The following is a 21,964-nucleotide window of genomic DNA, read 5'->3' on the forward strand; positions in this document are numbered from 1 at the left end:
GTGATTTTTCTGCATAGGAAGTCCCACCACTGCCCTAAGGCCAAACCAGAAAACTTAAAGCCACAGGCAAACAGGTACAGGCAGATACAATGGGATCCACCAATCTAATGAGGGCCCGAAAGGCTTGAATTCTGAACAGCTGACAACTATAATGACCAGACATGTGGCTCTTTAGGGACAGAAGTGGCCTAGCCACCAGCACCTGGCCCTAAGCATTGCTGAGGCAGAGGTAGTGGGGAAGCCACCCTGCACCGCTTTGTACACCCAGCCCATCAGGACCTCCACTCAGTCTAGAGGCCAACCAGCGTCTCTTATCTCTTTTACTTGTTTTTCCTTCTTTGTGTGTGTGTGTGTGTGTGCGTGGGCACGTGTGCGCACGTGTGAGTTGTCTTGTGTACAAGTGTTAGCATGTGCATGCCATAGTGTGAGTGTGGCCATCCAGAGGTTTTCATGTGGACCTCTGCATTCCACCTGGTCTCAGGCAGGGTTCACTACATTTGCCAGGCTAGTTGCCCTCTGAGCTTCTAGCAAATTCCCCTATTCTGCAATTTAGTTGGGCTTGGATTACAGCTTTTCCATGGAGTCTGGGGGTTCTGACTTAGGAGCTAACACTTATGCAGCAAGTGTGCATAAGCCACGGAACCATCTCTCTAGCCCCTATTTCTTTTACTGTTTTACATGCAAAGTCCTTTCATAGTGTTTTTTTTTTTCCTGCTGAAACTAGCCAGAATTGATTATTTTTAGTGAATTTGAATTCTGAACCAATATTGCTATCCGACTGATGTCCAAAATGCAAATGATCGATTCTTTTTGCCCAAACAAAAATCTTATAACTAAACTACTCACAAATTCATCACAAGATTCCAATTCTACCAGTCTCTTGTCTAAGATTCTACAACATGAATTCTCAGTGTGCACTGCTGGGAAGCTCCAAAACCAAGCAGAAAGTTATCCAGACCACTCTCTTTTCTTTCTTTCTTTTTATTTTTTTGTTCTTTTCTATTTATTTATCTCAGAGTGACAGAGAGAGAGAGAGAGAGAGAGAGAGAGAGAGGGAGGGAGGGAGGGAGGGAGGGAGGGAGGGAGGGAGGGAGGGAGGGAGGGAGAATGGGTGCAACAGAGCCTCCAGACACTGCAAATGAACTCCAGATGCATGCGCCCCTTGTGCATCTGGCTAACGTGGGTCCTGGGGAATCAAGCCTGGAACCAGGGTCCTTAGGCTTCACAGGCAAGCGCTTAGCCACTAAGCCATCTCTCCAGCCCCCTTTCTCTTTTCATGGGGGTTTCAACTCAAACCAAATCCTTGAACCCCTCGGTTACTTCATATTATGACCAATGTGGACACTGCTACTACTGTCAGAAGCAGCACAGACATCTGAAGAGAGGCCAACAGCCAATTGACAAATTCCTTTTCCTTACAGAGGTAGGAAAAGAACCCCAGAGGACAAGATAGATAAACAAACACAGGTTAATTCAAATGATAACTAGGGTATCCTTGCCATGTGAGGGAAACTGGGGCCTCAGTGACTCTATCCTCCATACATTTGTGTCCTCTTTGCCACAAGGCCACCCACCTTTCTACAGTGCATATATGGCTTAATGTCAGGTGACTCAATCTACTCATCACATGAAAGTACTTGCTCAGCCTATGACAATGCATCCTTCTTGCTCCTTGCCTGCCACACACGGGGAGCCTGTTGGAAGCCTCTCAACAAAATCACCCAGCAGGTGTCAAGATTCCTAAACAGAGAACCACAGTCTCTAACGTCTTCTGCACTTAGCTTCTGGGAAGAGTAATTAGCTTAAACCACCTGATTAGTCATAGCTGTACTATGACAGGTGTCCTAGGGTTCGCCCCAAACATACCTGGCAATTGATATTTTACTTAAGGTGCCAACATACTTCACCATACTTCACTAATATAATTATTTGCAGAGCACTGTGATGGATAGGATATCATACCAGGAGCAATACTTGGAGGAGCACTCGAAAAGGTGTTTGAGGAGCTCATAAATGTTTTAATTGCAATGACAGACAGGTGCAATCATCTCATTAAATGTAAGTATCTTTGATATAGCTTGTCTCTTAAAGAACACACAGCATGCCGGTGATAAATATCTTACCTTCAGTGCCTGGATCAGGCAAGCCACGGGCCACAGTTCAAAGCAGAGAATGTTGAACTGGCTCCATGTTTCATGAACAGTAAAATAACACACTAGGTTGTGTTGTAGCCATAGGAAAAACATTCATTAAAATACCAACGTCTTGGGCTGGAGAGATGGCTTAGTGGTTAAGCACTTGCCTGTGAAGCTTAAGGACTCCAGTTCGAGGCTCGATTCCCCAGGACCCATGTTAGCCAGATGCACAAAGTGACCCATGCATCTGGAATTCTTTTGCAGTGGCTGGAGGCCCTGACATGCCTATTCTCTCTCTCTCTCTCTGTGCACCTATCTCTCATAAATAAATAAATAAATACTTTAAAAAAATACTGAGTTCTCTGATTAAGGTTGAAGATAAAGGATTTACTAAGGAAAGGAGAAAGGAATGGAGGGAGAGAGGAAGAGGAAGGCAGGGAGGGATGACATAGGCATTTGGAAAATCATCTAAAAGTTGCAAAGCTGGGTGGGAAATGTTTTCACAAGTGTTGCTAATGTATGCACCAATCCATTTCTACCATATCACAGTGATATTGAAAACATTTGGGTTTTAGAGATATAGTTCTCATACTATCAAAAGAAATGAAGGAGATATACTTTGATCAATAAGATAAAACCATTTCTGGATGTGAACCATGCATGTCCACAGATAAGTAACAACAGAATGATAAGCCTGGGCAGGGATGAGTCATATAAACTAGGGTGTGGACAAAGGCATCTCGGCACCAGGCTGTGCAGGAGGCTGGACCCAGAAATGCTCCAAGTTCATAACAGAGAAGCCCAGAGATCTGACAGGCCCAGGGAGGCTCGGGCCTCTTCCTGTTCTTGAACCACTCTGACGGACACCAATCCATCCAGCTCACCTGGGATCCAGGGATGAATGGGTACCAGCGTCGGTGGAAAGGGTGTCTGTACTTTCTCAAAGCATGGAGGAACTAAAGTCACATAAGCTCTATTATAAATTTTATATATATATCCCAAAACCTATATATATATAGACCCTGTCTCATGTAAGTCTTACAGTATGTTCACGGTGAGATTTCCAAAAGCACACTAAGAAAGTAACATTTTCCCAAAGGCTGGGAGGAAGTGATTCTCTAGGATTTGGAGAGTGCACCGGGAGCAAACATTTAGACTAATACTTTCCATGGAGTGTATTTTTAAGTCTTCATGCCATCATTTTAGCTTTTTTATTCTCATTTTATACTCTAAAAGCAACCTATTCATTCCTCCTTTTATAATATGAAATCACAAAATAGCAGACAATGATAAAGCTACAAAGAGGGCACTAGTTTACTCTGAACCTCTAATGAAGAGCTAACACATAGGTACACATTAACTACTACCAAAAATAAAATCACCAAAATCAACATTGCCTTACAGTGAAGTTACCAGCAGTCCCTGGACCATGCAGAGTGCATCAGGGTCTGATCTTAGATGGTGTGGACTATGGAGGCCTGTGAGACCTGAACTAATGTTAACCTCAGGCATCATGTTCTTCAGACACCTGGGTGCAATGCCCTCGGCTGCGTTCACAGGCCCATGTTTAGCCCACAAGCACCTCTGTTCTTTGTGCTCATTATAAAAGTGAAGGATAAAGCCCGGCAGCCAGTGAAACTTTCTTAAGAAATCACAATCCAATGAGGAAGATTTTGGTGGATCCAAAGAAAATAAGAAGGGTTTCTCTTTTCCTGGCAGGGCCCAACCCTTGCTTGCTTGAGTAAATCACAAGAACAAGCAAGAAGCAATGTGTCTGCCTCCCCACGTGATTAGTCATGACACTGTGGAGATTATTTGGTCTCCTCCCCTAAGCGGAAAGCGGGTGTGCCTATTCACCATTCACAGCTCCACGCAAAGGTATGTAACCTAGTGCTGAAAAGATTCTGCAGGGAGGAGTTACCAAAATCCTCGAAAGAAGAGTCGGGCATATCAATAGTTTTGTGCTGTATGTTTGTAGCCACAGACCACAGTCTGTATTATAGTTAGAACTGGGATGAGATGTTTTGCTAAAAGAAAAAAAAGAAAAAGTCTTTCTAGATTTGGTTTTCCAGGCTCAATGAGTAGCAAACACTCTGAAGAACTGCAGTGAAGAATAAAGGGCCTCAAGGAAGCATCGTTTTGTTAACCAAGAAAAGACTGCATAAAGAGCAGGCGCCACTGCAACCATGAAGAAGTCTGACCTCCAGACAAAACCGCTTCCCTCCTCCTCTGCTGATGTGGTTACAACTGACTCTGCCTTTTTATCTAGCAAGCACAGTGATAAGAAGCAGCGAACTAATATCCAGGAAATTCATGTGCGGGCAGGGACCCTGTGCTTTCTCCCACCATATGATTCCTCAAGAGCCTTTGGTCTTTCAGGGTCTTAGCATGCAGGTGTTTTAAGTCCCCTCACAGTTCTGACAGCTGTTGCTCAGACACCTCCAGCTCCTGGCAGCTGCTTTTCAAACCTGATGTAAGTTCCCCAAAGCTCCAGGCCCCAGCATGTCCCAGGCAGGCAAGGTCCCCAGAGGGCTTCCTTCATAGCCCAAACCAGTATTTCAGGTTTGCACAACATTCCCTTATGTTTCAAAGCCAGGTGCAAGCCTTCTCCAGTTTGCTGAAACTTACTTTCTAAAAGAAATATTTACCTCATCCCAAAACCTTGTCCTTATCACAATCTAGCCTGAAGAAAGTTCCCCTCGTTTCTCCCCTGGGCAGCAGTTTCTGAGAAGGCCTTTATTCTCCCTTAAACTCTTCCACCAGTCAAGGGTTTTGGTTGCAGCCAACCAGGATGGACTCACCTACCCAGGAGAGGAATTGATGGGACTGACAGGCAGTGCCTTGCAGAGTCAGCAGGAAGCCTGGAGAATCAAACTCAGGGAAACAAGCACAGGCCCAGTGGGCACAGCCGAGGCGCCGCCCCAGGAAGTCTGACAAGAGTCTGTTCGCCTTGAGGCTGCATCATGCCAAGGCCACCTCCCTCCATTCCGCTGCCACCTCTACAGCTTTCAGAGCCATCTGGTCTCTCCGCTTACCTCCTTCAGAATTTAGGGCTGGGCACATGTTTCCAGTTGTAAGTGCTAAGGGCTCACTCAGGCTTGCAGGGAAGGGTCGAGTGGGAGATGGCTCTGCAGCTGGCCTGTGCACTTCTCCAGGACAGATTCTCCTCCCAAAGCTTGAGGTTGCTTTCCCCAGACTCCGCTTCTTCCTTGGTGCTATTCCCAAACTCCCATTACTCACTCAAACCCTGCTCTTGATTTGGAGAACAGTGTGTGAATATACAGTACATGCTTGAGTCTACAGGAGGTGCTTCCATGGGTCCAAGAGAAATGCATGCTGTAGTGCTTGTTTTTAGAGAACGTAGGCGTTAATACATAAGGAGAGCTAACACTGCCGATGAGGGGGTAGTGGAGAAATGCAAAACCCATGCTTAAAACTTGAAAGAAAAGATGCGTGAGGGAAAACAAGCATGGGGGTATGAGTTTGGATCTCCAGCCCTCATGGAAAAGCACATGGTGGGGCACACCTGTAATCCCAGTGCTGGAGAACTGGACGCCTGAGGATCCTTGCTGAGCAGCTTGCTGACTAGCTGCCAGTAAGCACTAGGTCCCATGTGAAAACGACTGAGCAGTAATCTCTAGCCTCCACATACATTCACACACATGTGTACCAACACACATATGAACATGAATAGTCATATGCATGCACACTACACACACACATATACACACGCAAAAAAAATTTTAAAAAGATGTGTGGATGCCTGGGACTTGTCCCCTCAGGAGATGAAGAGGAAAGATGGATCAAGAGTGACATTCCATACACCTCCCCGAGGTGGTATGAAGCAATGTGCATAGGCAAATATAGCCACATCTCTAAAGCTTGAAGCACTGAATGAATTCCCAACCAGCCGGGGACAGAAATACTTCCCATGTTACCTTACATCATTAATTGAAGGGAAACAGGGTGGGGAGAGAATCAATCAACTCTTCCTAGGTGCCTCCTGTCCACACGCACCAAGCCGTTTGTCCTCCTGATACTGCTGGCATAGCAAAGGAAGGAGACAAGAACTCTGAAAGCGGTGGTCTGTGATCAAACCCAGGCTCTGCCTTGAAATAAGTAGGCACTGAGAAGGTTGCTGAACCTCTATGTCGCTCATGCCCTGCAGATATAATCAAAGCCTCAAACCTTGGAGGGCTGTGCTGAGTTACAAGAGATACGCGGTTGGGGAGATGGCTCAATACGGAAGACGAGTGCTGTGCAAGCCTGAGCACCTGAATTCAGGTTGACAAAACCCACACAAAGCCAGACAATGTAGTAGGTATCTGTAATCCCAGTGTGGCGACGGTGACACAGGAGGCAGAAGAATCCTCCAGAAATTCCTGAGCAGCTAGCATGGTGATCAGAACACAACAGTGAACGAGCCCCTGCCTGGCCTGCACACGCGTGGCCCCGGCATGCACGCACACACCTGCGCTCACACACAGACTCACACCTACAAAAGCAGATAACACGTATGAATTGACTATAACAGGATTTAACAGGTACATACTCAAAAAAAAAAAAATACTAAGAAAATTCCCATTTTACAGATCAATAATATGAGGTTTGGAGAAACTAAGTGGCCTGTCCATAAAGCTTCACCTCTGTGCAGACAGCTAGCCGCACCACAATGTGAAGCTGACTCTGATTCCGAAAACCCGTGTCATTTCCTCAGCTCCCTGCTCTGTGGACTAACACCTCTTCGCACCCAGGACCATCTGGAGTAAAGGCTGCAGGTCCGAGGCTTTTGAAGTAATACCATTTTATTGCTAATATCGATCTGGACTGTTTTGGTCATTCTTAGAAAGGTAAGAACTGACACCAGTAAAAATCTCAGCAGGTAAAAAGCAGTTTTCAATTAGTCGATCTCCACACCCAACCTTCGTGAACTTTCAGCAACGACAGGGTGTGCTTTCTCGTGTTGGGGTTCTGGGCCATTTTTACAAACGAGCTAAAGAGTTCAACATTAGAATGAGTTATGAGGTTGATTCGGGCATCGCCTCCTACAGATCTTGTGTTATTTTACTTCCCTCCTTGCTTTCCTGCTTGCCATTTGTGACGTAACTTCACCTTCAGACTGTCATTAGGAGTTAAGAAATAAGGGTCCAGCCTTTGAATTTAGGGCCTCTCACACAGCTTACCCACCTCCTCCCACCACTTTGTCCCCTGTTTCCCCCAGAATCCATCTGACAGTGGGACACAAATGCCCTACTACACCCAAGCTGCTGGCATGCAACCTCTGCAGAGGTCTCTTAGCAGGAGGCCATCCGAAAAGTCACTAGGATGACAGGATGGCAAGCCACGCCGTGGCAGGGCACTGGGAGGTGGTTTCACTCTGGGCCTATCTGTCCATCACCTTTCCTCCCCACACAGCATGCAGGATGCAGAGGTGTACACCGGCGGCCTACAGAGCCACACAGATCACGGGAAGAAATGAAGGACAATGAGACAGCAGCTCTGAGGCAGATGGGGAAAGAATGTTCTTTCCCCTGACCATCCTATCAAAGTAAAAGCTCGGGCGGGGCGGGGGGAGGGCATTTCATTTGGCAAAGGAAACAATAGGACTATTTGGATCAAGCAATTCTGAGCAAGAAGTTGCAATGCAAAAGGTCCTGCACAACCAATGCTCTTTATTTCAGTGCCACCCAACTTATTAGCATCTAGTATGAACTGTGAGTCTTGCTGCTTCTCTCTAGAACAGGTATCATGAAACATGCTATAACTGGTAAAATTGTTGCTTCATATTAATATTGGAGTAAATATTACCTAGCACATTGCATGAGCATTTACTATTACTCTGATTTTATTGCTTCGATTAATCTAGTTTTAATGCATCATGATAATATGAGGTTTGGTTTACCATATTATTATTGCCTACTGTTGAGATAAACATCTCCCAATTACATGACAGACAGCAGATGTCCCCACCTTCAGAACAGATACCAAAACACGACGCATCTCCTAAGTCCTGAAAATATGTGACTAGGGCGGAGGGAGCTATCCCAGCCACAGAAATAACTGCTCTACTGTTATGTCCTCCACATGCCACATTGTTTAGAATCCTGCCTCCCAGAGGCCATTACTCTGTGATCTTGTCTACATATGCTCTTGTGATGTTGCCAGTCTGTGAAGAAACAGTGCCACAACACCACATTCTTTTACCAAAGAGCAGACTACTCTCCTTTGGACTGGAATATTGTTTTAGTGCTATTGCATTAGTCAAGTAATCTAATCAGAATTTAATTTTAACACAAGCTTGCTATCAGGTATACAATCCACAGTCAACCCATTCACAAACTCCCACTCTGTCTAGCAATTGGTGAAAAATCTTATTGTCCATGCTTGGTATTATATGATACATATATACGTGTATGTGTGATGTGCGTTTATCTGTATTATATATGTTACATATAATGACACTGATATATTAGAATGGGCTGACAGCACATCAGCTGATCTCTAAAAACCTCACACATAAGTGGTCCTATTATATGTATTTCCTACGCAGCACAGAATTTTTATGTCCATATTTCTTTTTATTTCACAGTAAGGTTCTTTTCCCCTCATTTCTCCTGTGTCCATCATTCTATCTTAAATTGGCATGGCAAATCTTCTAGTGACATCAAAGGGTGTGCCACATTGCAGCCAAATGCCAGACCGTTTACTGCTCCTAGTGTGTCCAGGATGAGAGAAATAGATGTGTGGTGGTCCCATGCAGTGTTGGGAGCCTACTCACTCGTGACGCAGCCAGAAAGTGCTCTCTGTTTCAAGCACGGGAACAAGGTCAAAGTGAAAGGCAGACTGATGATCTAAGACGCCTCAGGTGGGAGGCACGGGATTACTTTCTTAACTTTCTGACTCCGGAAAATATAGGTCAAATTCATTAGAAGAACTCAAGTTCTAACAGGCAGATACAGTAAGACAAAAATTCCCAAACATGTATTGTTCTCCTTTTGAATTATGGTTTACCCGAAAAAGATCCTTGATTCTAGCAACTATGCACATATAACTGAGATCTCGTCAGGACACAGGAACTTTGAATCTGAGATTTCCACACTAGCCTCAACTTGTTGACCAAAGTTACATAATTACAAATACACTAGATCAATATTTTTGTGATGTTTTATCACTGAATAGTTAGAACAACAGACCACCCAAGAGTAATTCATTACATTAAAGAACCCAATTTCTGGTCAATTAATCAGATAAAGAAAATGTCTCACTTTGACCTCTTAAAGATATAATTTCTAACATTTTCAAAGAATGTACTGAGTTAGGGCCGGGTGTGATGGTGTATGCCTTTAATCCCAGTACTTGGGAGGCAGAGGTAGGAGGACTACCATGACTTTGAGGTCACCCTGAGACTATAGAGTGAATTCCAGGTCAGTCTGAGCTTGAAAAAGAAAGAAAGAAAGAGAGAGAGAGAATATACTGGGTTAGAGCTGGAGAGGTGGCCTAGCCATTAAGGCACTTGACTACAAAGCCTAAGGGCCCAGGTTCAATTCCCCAGTACCCACATAAGACAGATGCACAAGGTGGCACATGTGCCTGGAGTTCATTAGAGGCCCTAGTGCACCCATTCTCTATATGTCACCTCTTTCTGTCTCTCTCCTTTTCTCAAATAATACATAAAATATAAAATATAATTTAAAGAAAAGAATATACTGGGTTAATTTCATTTTCTACCCACACTTAAATTGATAATTATCTCTCTATGATCCCCAACAGTGAAAGTGTTTTGAATTGCTGCATTCCCTCTTATTCTACATATCTGCTGGCCCTAAAGACAGCCATGGCCTCACATGTCATAAAAGATCTGCATCAAACCCTCATACCATACTTTATCTTAATAAGTATAGTAGTTTCATTGCAAAACCAACTTATAATCATGCCATGTAAAATCAGATATGCCAAGATTTTGCGAAGCTACTTGGCACCATTGCATATAATGATTCACATACCTAGGGCCCAGCACAACCAAACAAAACAAAAACTAGAGCTCTACACCAGCAAACACAAGCATTAGCTCATCATAACAAGAAAACTGGTCAGTATCGGAAATAGTTATATTGTCTTGATAACATTACTAGAACACCCAGCCACACTCCTTATCCATCTCTACTCACTGAACAGGGGGCCTCTCTACTACCCACAAAAGACCACACTCCCACGGGTACAGACCTGAAGAAGGTGGTAAGCTAAAATATCAGAGACTAGCAGAGGAGCTATGCTGAATTATCAAGTGACTCCTCTTCCTTAAAAGCACTTTATTTCCAGATCAAGGAGTGCCATCTCTGACCTACCAAGGCCCTGCTAAGGACTCTTTCACATCACCCCATCCTTTCTGTGGGTACGTGTACCACACACCATTTTCCACCTGACAGCCAAGGACTAATGTGGTTTTTCCTATATCAAGTTTAATAATGTTGCCAAATGAATAAGTGAATGCTAAGATGTAGTTAAATACTTTCATTCTTCAGTTGACAGACAACAGCTGAGTCTTTGCTTCAAAGCCCTGAAATGTTTCCTGACTGGACTTCTTTTCAAGAATTTTATGTATGTGACAGTGAAGAAGAAAATAAGGATACTAAAGTTGCCTCCAAATTTCCACTCTCAGACCAGTTTCTGGCCTCCACTTCCTACAGTACTGAGATTATAGTTCACGGCCCAGCTGTTCATGTAGGTGCTGAGAAACTGAACTTGGGGCAGTAAGACCTCCTCGGGCTCTCGGGCTCCCATGGCCATGCTCTTGCCCACCGAGCATCGCCTCAGCCTTCTGCCAGCTTTGGATCTTTAGGAAATACAAACAGCACCAGGAAAAGTTGGAAGACTGAATTTTAGCTCCAGCATTTCTCCTGTCCCCATCTTTCAAATCCCTCCTGCTCCCATTCCGGCTCTATTGTGATCAGCAGTGAGGGGATAAACACATGACACAGCATATTTTGAACCAAGGAAGTCTGAGGACTGATGGTCTGTCATGTTATCAACTCTAACCAGAGTACTAAGGACTAGACTTCTTCTGTCAATATAAGTGGCAACTCTCAGGGACCCTGAAAACACAGTACACGCCTTTAATCCCAGCACTCAGGAGACAGAGGTAGGAGGATCACCATGTGTCCAAGGCCAACCTTTAGACTACATAGTGAATTCCAGCTAGAGCTAGAGTGAAACCCTGCCTCAAAAAACAACAACAAAAAAGTATACACAGGCTGGCACTCACACATGAACATGAATACACACACACATGCACACACTTGCATATGCGTGCACACATACACACACTCCTTGTATCTTCTTCATTCAGGTTAACACACTGGATTATAAGTCAGAGAACCTGGATTTTCTTATGCCTCTTAAGTGGCAAGAAAAAAAAAAATCTTAGTGGAGTGACAGTTTTCCAGATTGTCTCCATCTGTGAAATGGAATATTATGGCTACATTCCTCCCTGAAATCATTATGTTTATAATATTTCTGCCAGTGATGTCTCTACCCTTGAATTGGCTGTATTATTTGGAAAGGAAGTAGCGTAAATTGCATGAAAAATAAATTCTATTTTAATCCTAGGAAAGATGAGCAGAATTTTTAAATGAAAGAATCAACAAGACTGCCTCAAAAGGGAGGGAAATGCAGTAGCAAAGGACAATGAATTGCAGAATGAACTGGAAGCAAAAAGAAGATCAGTCCTAATTCATGACCTGAGGTTGCAGAGCTGTGCCCAGAAAGCCTTGTTAACCCTGTAGTTGTACTCATCTGCCCTTGTGGTGGAGAATGCCCCAGCACTGAATTCAGTGGAGACAGAGCTGAGTGACACCCAATGCCAGCCACTTTTTTGAAACTCTGTGTCTTAAACACCAAATTATAACAAAGATACACACACACACACACACACACACACACACATATGAGGTTAAACAAAACACGTTATACTCATAGAATACCCATATGACAATTAAAAAAAACTAATACAGGGCTGGAGAGATGGCTTAGTGGTTAAGCGCTTGCCTGTGAAGCCTAAGGACCCCGGTTCGAGGCTCGGTTCCCCAGGTCCCACGTTAGCCAGATGCACAAGGGGGTGCACGCGTCTGGAGTTCGTTTGCAGTGGCTGGAAGCCCTGGCGCGCCCATTCTCTCTCTCTCCCTCTATCTGTCTTTCTCTCTGTGTCTGTCGCTCTCAAATAAATAAATAAAAAAAAATTAAAAAAAAAAACTAATACAGAACAAAATTTATTAAGATGGAAATGCCATGGGCAAATCTCAAGAAACAGCACAGTACTAGACTTTATGTGATGCTTTAAATGCCAATGTTTCCAGAGGCTCACGACTTGAATACATGGTCCCTAAAAGGCACTGTCCATGGAGGTTGTGGAACCTTTTAGGGATGGGGTCTGCCTGCAGGAAATGGGTCATTGAGAGGGTAGGTTTTCAGATTTATAACCCAATCACACTTCCAGCCCCAGTCTCTCTGCTTCCTGGTCTGCCAAGATATGACAAGCAGCTTAATGCTCCTGCCATCACATTGGATGGCTACAAGCTGCTCCCACTGCCAGACCTTCCCCACCCTGATGGGCTGAAAATTCTTCCTCCTTTAAATTACTTCCTGTTAGGTGTTTGGTCACAGAGACAGGCAAAGTAATGCTTGCTTCTACTTAAAGATTGGTTAAATGGGAAAAATTAATGTAAGACACTAAAAATCAGAACAACGGCTTTGTATGCATATGGGAGATGTCTGTGGATTGAAGATGTCTGTGGATTGAAGTGCAACAGGCCAAAGGATACTCTGTTAGGATGGTGGAAGACTTTATGTCTTAACTGCAAATTATATGTGTACAATCACCTGGAAAAAAAAATTCAACACTGTATTTCAGATCTACCCATTTCACTATGTACAAATTACTTCCATCTCTATAAATCCATATCCGATATTACCAACACCATCTCCACTCTTAAAATCTAGTGCTTAGCACTAGGGACAAGTCATCAGACTATGTAAACAAGCAGACGACCTGAAATGCAGGTCCCTTCTAAGCTCGATCTACTTGAGTAAGTGTGTTAACATCCTTATTCCTCACCTTCCCCATCTGTAAAATGGAGCAACTCTATAATGGGCATCCCCCCCCACAAAAAAAAAAAAAAACGCTCCGCAGATAAAATGGTAAGAACGCTTCTGTAGGAAAGAGCTTCATAAACGTGTAAGAGATGATGTAAATCATCTCCCAAGTTGGGGTTCTGTGGGGGTAGAGAAATCTGCCAGGAAGCTCCCCCACCCCCAGAGACTATTCAATTTTTCTGTCACGATTCCCATTTTGCACCATTTCGATTAGCGGATTGTCTGCAGCAGCTCAGAACCACCGAAACAGGCATTCACACGTGGCCACCACTTTTCCTTGCACGCATGCGCGGGCGCACGCACGCGTGCAGGCACGCACTCCCTCCCTCAACCGCGATTGCTCTCCCGCGGTCTCAGGGACTCTTTGCAAGGCACCCAATCTGCATAAACCATGAGAATAAATCAACCAGGCAAGGAGAAAAAGATAACAAGCCACCGCCAAGGCCAAGGCACAAAAACCAACTGGGTGGGGCCCAGGCCATTAGGTCCTCCTGGGAGCGCTGCGCGTTAGCCTGCAGAGAGTGGATGGATGTGTCCGTCCGCAGGAAGCCACCTCTGGAGGGACGCCCTCGGTTGCGCTCTCCTCCCTTCTTCTCTTCCCTCCTCCAACTGTTGGGAGAGTTGTTTCATGTGTTGTGCACACCTCCCTCCTTCCCTGCTCTCGGTTCTCTCCCGCACTTTCTCTCTCTCTCTCTAGGCTGGGTTTAATTTGACACCTTGAGCTTTGGTAACGAGGTGGGGAGCAGAGCAGCCACAGCGGAATTCATCAGGCTCAACACTGCAGGGGCCGCTCTCTGTGCGTTAATGACATCGGAGGGTAGGGAAACGAGACAGCCACCGCGCGAGATGAAATAAACATGAGGACTGTCAGCGGTGACAGCCTAAGCAAAGGGGACAAAATGAGCCAGGTAGAGACCTTTCCCCGTCCGCACAATGCAAACCGACAGCTTGCAAAGCCTCCTCCTCCTCCTCCTCCTCCCACAGCCTTCGCCACCCCTTCCCTCAAGCTGGGGTGGGGGCGGGCGAGGTTGACGACGGAAGTGAGAATGGAAAGGAAAGAAAATACAATTAAATCATTATTGTTTTAACATACAAATTTCATTTATCAGGTTAACGTTGGCGGAAACCAAATTCATCACCTTCCTTGGCAGTGGTAAGTCAGTCGCAAGGATGCTGGGGTGGGAGGGGAGTCATGCGGAGCCCCGCAATGCTTGGAGGTCCCCCCCACCCCCCCCCACACACACACTTCCTCTTGATGCTCTCTCTTAAGAGGCTGCTTTTATGGTTTTTTGTTTGTTTATATGCTTGCTTGCTTGTTGGTTTTGTTTTTGTTGGTTTTTTTTTTTTTTTTTGGTAAATTTTCAAAGCAACCATCATTCTCTCACCTCCAATCACTAACTAGATGACTCCTGTATGGTTACTACAGGGAAACCTGGAAGGAGGGAAGTAGAGAGAAAGAGAGCAGAGATGCTGGGGAGGGAACAGAAATGCTCCTGCTTATAGTCCTTGTTTTTCTGTTTGTTTCCCCCCCCCCCCCAGGGGGTTTTGTTGTTGTTTTTCTTGGACATGGGGGTGGAAGGAGAGGAGGCAGACAGTGAAAATTCGAGCAGCTTGTATTAGACAGAGCACAGGGCAGCAGTGTGAGCTACATCGACGAAAGCAAGGCCTTCGGCGGGCATGTGGTGGGCAGCACAGGCCAGTCTCCAACTACCAGTTGTCAAGAGACAAAGATAGGTTAAGAGGCAGCTTTACCTGGCAAGGAAGGTCATGGAGCCTGCAATGATCTTTTCTCCCACACAGTGTAGAAAGAAGGGAGGAGCTATCTCCAGACTAAATCGTGATTGCCTTTTCTTCTAAGAGAAAAACTCCTCTATCCACAGGAGCCAAGAAAACACACCACCCTTGCCTCCTCTTACGCAGGAGACTGGGGGCTCCCAAACCGCCCCCTCCCCCTGTGCCCACACCCTGTGGTTAGTCACAGTGTGAAGCCTGAGGCTGACTCCTGTGGCTACATTTCCCTTAATACCTCCAGCAGAGCCCCACGCCAGAGGTGAGGGTTTCTCCCCGGCCCCTTCCCTGGAAGGTGGCACCCTTCGTCCATCGTTCTCACAGAGAGGAACTTGGCGGGCAAAGCTAAAGGGTTGTGGTGTTCTTTGGTCAAGGACTTCTCAAGCAAAGAACCCCTGGGCTGGTAACGTGCTGGCGAGCAGGGGCAGGAAGGCCATCTTCATTTTATGAACCAGCACTGGCAGGAGTCCCTAGAGGCAAAGACTGCAGACACAGGGCACACCCAGCAGGCGTCCCTGGTAGGGCACGGAGGGCCAAAACATCCATGCTGCAAGCTGGGTCCAGCGTCTGCCATGGGGATGCAAGGGTGACGGAAGCAGAGGGCAACAGAGTGGATGCTCCTTGGCCTTGAACACAATTTGGTCACTGCCAAGTGTGCTTGCTGGCTGCAAGCCACAGATAGGGACAACTGATACAAGACGCCTGTGTTTGTTTCACCTGCAAGAACATGGGGAGGCTGGGCACCTTGTGGACGCATCAAAAAAAAAAAAAAAAAAAAAAAAAAAGCCCCAAGTTGAAAGCCTAGAGACTCCTAACAAAAGGTGTATCCACATCCGAAAACGCTTAGCACCTTCCCTGTTGGCATGGACGCACATGGGCTGGCACCTCAGCACTGCAATCCCAAAATGAAAACTGCCCATTAATAAAAGGGCGGTAGAAGTGTTCTACATTTCAAAGACTAGTTTTGGTTTAAGTTCAAAAACATGGTCACATTACACTTTGCTAAGAGAAAGAGCTGCACACATCATGCCCTTGTTCAGGAAGGGCAGAGGTGGAGTGATTAAGAGTGCAGTTATATGAGAGGAGCGAATTAGATCGGAAGGCCAGTGAGACCACATCCTAGCACATTCCTGTACATTCTAGAACAAGCCACCTGAAGATGAACCCAGGAGCTCATCAAGGACCCAACGATGACACATGAAAATGAAAAGAGGCAGAGAGTGCTGTCAGTGACCTCCAAGGCTTACACAAAAAGCTCGTTTCCCAATCTATCCACATTTGGCTATCCTACCATTTTATTTCTTTTGGCCCAGTTCTAAGTGCAAGCTTGCCCCGAGGCTTGCTCAGTCTCCAAGGTAACCACAGGCCAAGCAGCTTTCTTTCCTCCTACCATCTCATCCCGGAGAAACACAGAAGCCAAGCAAGGGCTTTCCCAGAGGGACGCGCAGCGCTGGCTGACAGGACCCCTTTCTGAGGCAGGGAGTGCAGTGAGAAGACTTCATTTCATCCCTGCACTATTTACAACTTTGAGCACTCCTGGCAAATGATTCATCCTCTCTCGGGCCTCAGTTTCCACCTCCTTAGAACGGGGAGCAAACATCAACCTTTGTGCAACTTAAACTATCCAAAGCATGTCGTCTGTATATCATAGCATGCCTGGCAGATGGTCAATGTTCTGACAGAAGCCAGGTAGGGAGGAAGTGTCCAAAGGATGCTGCAACATGCTAAAGTTTTCCAGCCTCCAACCTTGTGAGAAAGGATCAATGTAAGCCAAATGGCCTATAAGGACTATAAGAAGGAATAGCCTATGGCTTGGCAGCCCCAAAGCATAGCTTCAAATTCCCTCTCCCTCTGCTTACCGGAAACAGTCCTTCCAATCCCACCCTTAGTCATAAGCCTTTTCTTACCTTTCTTTGGACATTCTCAACCTCACCTCCTCTCATCACCCTCCCCAGGGCCCGCAGAGCGGTATTTCACCACCCAGGTACATAACCCAATCAGCGGGTCTGCTCTGAGAAAACACAGATGCTGAGTCCCAGCCCCTAGAGACTCTGATTTCATTGTTCCCAGGTAGAGCCCAAGTGTTAGTGGTATTTTGTAAAAGTTCCCCAGGTGATTTTAATGTGCAGCCAGGGTTGAAAAACCACTCTGTACCAAATATACTTGTTATTGAAAGGTTTATGCATAACATTTTAAAAACATTTTTACTGCCATTTTTACTGCCCCAACAAGTCAGGGGAGGGTTAGGCGAATACTAGGCAGCCCAAGGGGAAGATCATGCTAGGAGGGGCTTGGCAGGTCACCAGGTCACCTCCAGCATACAGGGAAGGCTCAGAAAGTAAGCCCACACAGCAGCTTCCTGGCAGAGCTGCTTTCCTGGCTACAAGCTTCGGACTTGCTCGCTTTCCTCCTCTGACTTTAGAGGTCCTCTGGGACCTGGAGGGTGGCTTGCCCCCTTCTCTGTGTTTTTCTCTCTATAATCGTCCTTCCTGAGTTCCTGCATCCTCTGCTCCAGTTTTCAAACTCTAGACTAAATTGCTACCTATCTGAAGGGTTCTGAGCTTTGACAGAAAAGGTACCATGAAAATCTTAATAAAGAAATAAATAATTCATACTAGGTATTGGTCTATTCTCTGCACCACTGGTTTTCAAGCATTCCTTAAAATCAGACTCTTACCCATAAATCCATGAAATACAGTGGCAGGGTTTGAAGTCAGGGTTGTGGGTGCCCAGAGCCCTCAGGCTGATCCCTCTTGCTACCAGGAAGACAGGGCTAGGGATGTCCACATCCACCCCAGGGTTCAGAGGTGCCCACATTTCTGAAAGTACCACCCTGTGGGGCACATGATGTTGATGGGTGCTGTGGACAGTAAGCAGCCCCTCATCTGGGGCAAGTCCTCTCTGCCAGTAAGGGGGAGGAATGAAAGGAGTACTCCTTGGTAGGAAAGCGCAGGAACTGGAACTGAGGTCGGGTGGGGAGAAAAACAAAGAAACATAGAAGTGGTTGGACTTGCTCAACTGTTAAGCCTCAAATGGGATTTGAGTCCCCCAAGACTATAAAAGAGAGAGAAAAAAACTCTCGAGCCAGGCAGGATAGCTCATAATTGTAATCCAAGCACTTGGGAAGCTGGGGCAGAAGCAAGAGACAGGTGTGAGGCCAGAGTAAAACCGTGCCCCTCCCCAAGCAAGAACATATTCTTATCCAATGTGCATGAGTGTGTGAATCCATCTCTTATCTCCCAGGAAGACTTAGTGTCCTCAAGCCCTGTTTCCATGCAGAAGCAAGAAAGATGGGCACACCAGGGTCTCCAGCTGCTACAGATGAACTCCAGACCACGTGCCACATGTGGTGCATCTAGCTTATATGGGTCCTGGGGAATTGAACTTAGGTCCTTTGGCTTTTCAGGCAAGTGCCTTAACTGCTAAGCCATCTCTCCAGCCCAGAAGCAAGACAGAAGGGAAAGTGGTATGGTGCAAGAGGCCATTTTGGACATATTTCCTGCTTTGAAGCATCCACTGGTCCTTGGCAGGTGGAAGAGAGGTCACCTCTATCTGGTGCTGGGCCTTCATAATTTTCTGGAATTATCTAATTCACTCACACTTACTCACTGTGAAGGGTTATAGTCAGAGCTACTCACAATGTAGGGAGAGATAGGCTAAGGAGGGTCAATTTCACTTTGAATGCTATTTACCATGGTCCAAAGCTACATACAACTTATTTCACCTTGCTTTCCTAAATCACAAGATAAGCATTAGTTTCATTTTTTAAATTTTGTTTTTATTTTTATTTATTTATTTGAGGACGACAGGCATAGACAGAAAGAGGCAGAGAGAAAATGGGCGTGCCAGTGCCTCCAGCCACTGCAAATGAACACCAGATGCATGCGCCCCCTTGTGCATCTGGCTAACATGGGTCCTGAGGAATTGAGCCTCGAACTCGGGTCCTTAGGCTTCACAGGCAAGTGTGTAACCACTAAGCCATCTCTCCAGCCCCTCATTTTTAAATATATGTATTTTATATTACATGGATGGATTGCTTTAAATAAATGAACATTTCTTAGTTTCCATTATATAATGAAGTACGTAGCTTTTGAAACTTTTCCTTCTCTATCCTGGATCATAATCACCCTCCACAGTACCCTCTCTTACCTGCCTCCTACATCTACTAAACCCGTTTCTAATACTCTTCCTACTTTCGGGTCTTTTTTGGGTGACCCAGAGTTACATTCGACGTGCCTGCATTAGGACAAGTGGGAGGTTATCTACTCACAGAGAACTGACCGGAGACGGCACTGCTGAAGAACTTGACCCCTCCCCTTCCAGCTAGCTGCTTAAGTGCCTGACAATGTTAGTCTTCCCTACTGTTGATCAATCTAGTTATGCAACAACTACCAATCTACTCATGATATCTGTCAAATGTACCCCTTCCAATAACTGACTGCTGTCCCACAACACATAACCCACGACCCCATGGGGAACACCAGGAACCCCACTGAGGAGGGTCCCCAGCGGAATGGGGTCAAGGAGGAGGGAAATGATGGTACCAACACAGGATGTAGCCATAGAAAGTATGTTCTTAATAAAAAAAAAAAAAAAAAAAAAAAACGGAAGAGAAATAAATAAAAATATTCAAATGTACCAGATTGATGATTTTAAATGACTTTTATCATATAGAGGAAAGGAAGATTACAGAAGGATTTTTTGTTTGTTTATATCTTTGTTATGTTAACCATCTCACTGCTCCTGAATCAACTTTTCCTTCCTCCTTCTGCTCTAAAAGAAACTCTGGTTCCTGTAGACATTTAAAAGGCAATCAATGGGCTGGAGAGATGGCTTAGCGGTTAGGCGCTTGCCTGTGAAGCCTAAGGACCCCGGTTCGAGGCTCGGTTCCCCAGGTCCCACGTTAGCCAGATGCACAAGGGGGCGCACGCGTCTGGAGTTCGTTTGCAGAGGCTGGAAGCCCTGGCGCGCCCATTCTCTCTCTCTCCCTCTATCTGTCTTTCTCTCTGTGTCTGTCGCTCTCAAATAAATAAATAAATAAATAAATAAATAAATAAATAAATAAATAAATAAATAAGGCAATCAAAAATAAGAAGGCACAGATAAAAGTGAGACATGAAATGAAATAAATCCTTTTGGATTCACATTTTGTGTTACTTGTCAAGCACTTTAATTTCATCCTTGGGATGTTTTCACAAGACAGTTGTCACAATCCCCATTTACAGATGAGGTCACCTAGGCTGAGAAAGACAAGCAACCCGTCCAAGGTCCCACCACCTGTGCGTCCTGGAGTTTGGACCTAAGCCTTCTACTTCCAAACGCAGTGTCTTCCCAACACAAAACTCCTGCCTCCAAATCTGAAGCACCTACAGTTATTCTCCATAAAGAGAACTCAGAAATCATCTCAGAACTCTCACCTAGGAAGACCACGTTGCTGCAGTGCCATCGTTTCTCCCCAGCAGAATCTTGCCACTGCTTCCAATTTCCCAGCGACAAATGTGCACATTAATTGAGAGTGAGGTATGTATTTGTGAGTGAGTGTGTGTGTGTGTTTGTGTGTGGGGGGGTGAAGGCATGAATAATGGGTCATAAACTGAGCTAAAGAGGCACTTACTTTGTCTCTAATATCCCGTCCCATGTCCTCCTGCCATCGTTTTTCTCCCACTTCGTATGCTCTGAATTTTTTTTATCGCCCCACTATCCTCCTTAGGCCTAACCCCCCCCCTTCTTCTCGAGCCTAAAATCAAACAGCAATGGAGTTTGTTCAGATTCTCTATTCATCAAGAAAATGAATTCCATATGCATAATTCATTTCTTTTGTGAACGTTTTTCCCCCTGCAGGGAGTTAATGCTCCCCAGTGCATTGGGAACAGAGACGGTGGCAGAAGGCCGAAAGAGCAAAAGCGTGGAAATACCTGCTCCACGCAGCCGGGACAGACCAGGGCCAAAGGTCTGGGCCTTGACTGGCTGACACCTCGGGCTCCACAATTCAGATCTCTCCAAAATAAGGGGCACCCTGCACTGCCTATTAAGGGACAATAGGCTTCATCCTTAAGGGAAGGCCAGAAGCCTTTCAAAGATGGAAGCCTCATTTCCAAAGCCAGTGGCTGCCTCATGGTTAGAAAGAAATCGATAGAGTCCTCCCACTCCTTCATGTCTCTGCTCATATTAAAAACCCCAAAACTAAACAAAGAGATATACTCTGTGCCCAAGGCGCCATGTTTAACAGCTGTTGCACTTGGAGAAGAAGCAGTCCCTCGTCCAAAGTCAGATTTGAAAAACGACTTTATTAAGAGAAAGATTTACTGTACATGAACTCCAAGACTAGAAAGTGGAGGAGGAGCAGCTGAGAGAGACAGATCTGCCAGACGGAGAGCCTGACTGATCCCTCTGGCTGATGGTACCTTTTGGCAAGATACGCTGACCTGCATGGCATCCAACGGGAGAAGCCTTCAGTTATTTATTAACCCTTTACTAATGGTATAGAGGCCACAAAGCGCAAGCTTGCTTCAGAAATGGCATTAGAGACTTCAAGGCCAAGATGGCAGTGTTCACTGTGAACCAGTTTCTGTGAGCGTAAGTATGTTACTTACTGTCTTATTTCTAGATTTCTTTATATACACCTTCCTTTCCTTGTTTTAACTTCTGCCTTTATCACCATGAGGGAAAACAAGCTGACAAACTCTTTTTAGATTTCGGAATACTTATGTCTGACTTACTCAAGACCATTTCCAACTTCACGTTCTGCGTCTTACAAAGTGGGATGGGCTGCCTTAGATAAAACTGTCTAGTTACTGGTGCATGCATGACCCCACAGTGAATACCAAGAGCCCCATTGAGGAGGCCCTTGGTGGAACAGGGTGGAAGATGGTACATAAAGAGTATTACCTGGG

General features: G+C 45.4%; 1 protein-coding gene and 1 long non-coding RNA gene across 8 annotated transcripts in view; one reads left to right on the top strand and one right to left on the bottom strand.

The window, feature by feature from the left end:
- Nucleotides 1-21,964, bottom strand: part of Pbx1 (PBX homeobox 1) — a 333,904-nt gene that overhangs the window by 225,385 nt on the left and 86,555 nt on the right. The window lies entirely within an intron of this gene.
- LOC123459710 lies at nt 13,905-20,569 on the top strand. Its single transcript, XR_006636468.1, has 3 exons — nt 13,905-14,191; nt 14,393-14,436; nt 20,297-20,569. It is a non-coding gene; the product is annotated as an uncharacterized LOC123459710 (long non-coding RNA).

This window comes from Jaculus jaculus, chromosome 1 (assembly GCF_020740685.1).
Source record: "Jaculus jaculus isolate mJacJac1 chromosome 1, mJacJac1.mat.Y.cur, whole genome shotgun sequence".
In the NCBI taxonomy this organism is placed as follows: domain Eukaryota; kingdom Metazoa; phylum Chordata; class Mammalia; order Rodentia; family Dipodidae; genus Jaculus; species Jaculus jaculus.